The sequence below is a fragment of the Sceloporus undulatus genome, chromosome 3 (assembly GCF_019175285.1).
Source record: "Sceloporus undulatus isolate JIND9_A2432 ecotype Alabama chromosome 3, SceUnd_v1.1, whole genome shotgun sequence".
NCBI lineage: Eukaryota > Metazoa > Chordata > Lepidosauria > Squamata > Phrynosomatidae > Sceloporus > Sceloporus undulatus.
The window spans coordinates 238,541,324-238,544,632 of NC_056524.1; positions in this window are offsets into that span (position 1 = coordinate 238,541,324).

Sequence of the window (3,309 nt, forward strand, 5' to 3'; positions counted from 1 at the left end):
AGTTATGGAGGGAGGAGTCTCTTCTTCCAGGCTAGCCCTGATGGAGCTGGGCCTGCCTAGTCAACTCCCTTGCAGGCCAGAAGATGACAGTTATGGAGGGAGGAGTCTCTTCTTCCAGGCTAGCCCTGATGGAGCTGGGCCTGCCTGGTCAATCCCTCACAGGCCGGAAGATGACAGTTACACAATTTCAGTTGTATGGCTTGTGAACTTATAAACCAAGTTAAATTTAATCTAGGAGCTGAATCTGGAAGAAGCCAATATTTGTGTTTTTGTGTTTTTTTTTAAAGGACCATGGGTATTCTGTGTTCTATTAGCTTGCCCATAGGATTTAGACAGAAGTAAAATTTTAAAACATGAAAATAATACATTGTTAAAGTTGATTAGCTGACTGCAGTTTCTGTAGATACAGTAGATTTTTCTTCTTTACCACAGTGGGGGTGTGCATGACTTATGCAGACAAAGCCTACATTATCAGAGGTTAAATTTGATCAAATTGATTAAACACAAGGGCTTTTATTTTAAAACTGTATTCTGTTAAGATCATTTACTGGTTTGAGAAGCGTTCTCCATTTTCACCTTCTTCTGGAGTTTGCCTGGTCTGAAATAGGGAATGATCTTTAAATTTTAAACCTGTTCATTTCATATTTAAAATTTATGGTTTTATTAACCTGAGATTGTTTGGAGATTTGCCTTCAATGAATCAAATTATAAATGCCTAAGATAGACCCTCAAATATATTTTTACCCCATTTCCATTAAATAATGTGATGCTGATTCTAAAACAAACATATAAATGAATTTAACTATGTGTTTTGTATGCAATGCAGTTAAGAGTACATAAATACAAGAGGTGAGGCCCTTGGACGCCAAATACTTTACAATCTAAAATCTGTCAAGGGAGGTCTTTAAACAGAGGCTGGATGGCCATCTGTCAGGGATGCTTTGATTGAGAGTTCCTGCATGGCAGGGGGTTGGACTGGATGGCCCTTGTGGTCTCTTCCAACTCTATGATTCTATACTGATACATAGGTTTTGTATTCATTTTCACATTGAAAATCATACCCATTTTCCTTGTGAAGGAACATTCATCAGCTTGCATTCCCACCCTTTCTATGAGCCCTATATGAAATAGATTGTTTTGTGCAAGATATGATGAACAGTGGTTACCAGTTATTGTAAGTGCAGTTAATCCTTCAAATCACTGAAGCTTCCTTCACATCTGTCCTCCTTTCTCATGCACACACAGAGAGTGGCAAATATGCTTAGTAAAGCATAAAGTGACTGACATCGCTCATCCTTGGCTGCAGAAATGCATTTGAACATTACTTTAAAGGTGTCATAGACCTTATATTTATTGGTCTGAATAAACATTAGTCATGTGAACAGTGAAGCACTGAAGGCTGAATAGTGGTAATTACTATCAGTATAGGGACACTGCCATTAAGCACGAGTGCTTCCCTATCTTTCCATGTCAGTGAACTTTTCTATTTTTAAACAAGGGAGAAAGAGAGAGAGAAAATCCCCACTGTGTTTTCTTAGTCCAAAGTGCTGAGTCTTGCAAGAGCTACAACTAGGTTATATACTTTGTTTTCGTTTCTAGATGCAGTGAGGTTGCTTCTTTTTAAGTCAAATATTCCAGGACAATTGGCACTGTAGTTCTGAAATGGGTTTATTAAGGACCCTACTTGACTGACTGCATTTCATCTGGATCTTAATGATCTTGCAATTCTAGGGTTTAAAATGTTGTAACAATGTTTAAATAAGCATGCAACCTCACACTGTTGTTTCAGGCTCAAGGAGCTGTGACTGCCTATAAAACAGAGATGGGCAAAATAACCCCTGAGACAGTGTGATGTAGTGGTTTCAGCATTGGACTATTACTCTGGAGAACAGGGTTTGAATCCCCACTCAGCACTGGAAACCCACTGGGTACTTTGGGCATGTCACACCCTTTCAGCCTCAAAAAAAGGCAAAGGCAAGCCTTGTCTGAACAAATCTTGTAAAGAAAACGCTGTGATAGATTCAATTTAGGGTCACCAGAAACCAGAAACAATTTGAAGGCACACAACAACAACAACAACAACAACAACAACAACAACAACATAACCTCCTCTAGATGTTTGTTTGCTTGTTGGTTTGTTTAAGGATTTGTCCATCTCCTCTCTGTCTGTCAGGCTACCTAGGTGATACACAGCCAATAAAATAAATAAAACAAGTAAAATGCACTTTTAAAAAAGGCTAAACCCATTAAATAAAATATCCTGGCCTCAAGCCACTAGGGCTTGGTACATCAAAACCAGAAGTTCGGAAATTAATAGTAAGCCAGTGCATTTGGTATAAGACCCATGACCTAAGTCTCTGAAGTGTACAACTAAAAACAGTGTTTCTGTAGTTTCTTTTCAAGGGCAGTTCCACGTGGCGCTCACAGTAGTAGCAATTCACTTTTTAAATAGTTTTCAAGGGAACTTTGCATTTTGTTACATAAAAAATACCCATAAAAAACAACAACAAATGGACTTCTGGCCACTTTCCTGAGGGAGGAGGAAATTGCCAGTTGGATGCAGCCCTTGGAGGGTCCTAAGACAAAATAGTCAGTCCCCTTACCTGGTCTAGTTGCCACCCCTTGGTGTAAAAGAATATGCCGCTTTAGAGTAACTGGGCAAGAGGGAGTGTGCATAAGTGTGGGTTGCTTATCTCATGCCAAGGAGTGGTTTGCCAATTCTATCCTTCCCAGTCCCTATGCTTCTTGCTCAAACTGTTCTGCCTAACTGTCCAGCAAACCTTTGCACTGGAGGAGTGTCAGCAGAGACAACAATAGCAGTGGCAAGTGAGGGAATGACATTTTCAAAGGCTATTTGTTTTGCTTAGTTACTTTCTGGGAGCTACAGTGACATGTCTACTCTTTATTTCCTTTAATTCTGCTTTGTTGGGGGCATCACAGATAGACAAAAAGCACATTGTGCATCAAGCATAGGAGGATGAGAGAGCAGCAAGCGAAAAGCAACGAGGTGGTTGCTGAAATAAGAAAAGCAGCATGGACTTCTAAAGGAAGAACAAAAAGTTTGGGAGTCTTGTGTATGCTGCTGTGAAGGAATGGAGGGGGAGTGGTTACCTGCAACATATACTGAAGCTGAAAAATTGTAACTTGCCTGATCTATTCTGGATAGGAGGCTGACAGTGGACGTGAGGTTGTGTGATCTCATCTGAATACAGTAATAATATCATGGTGCTGTAATTTTAACCTTATAATTTTAACCTTGCTGTGATCCCGCTTCGATCCATTGGGAGAGGTGGGAAGATAGAAATAAAA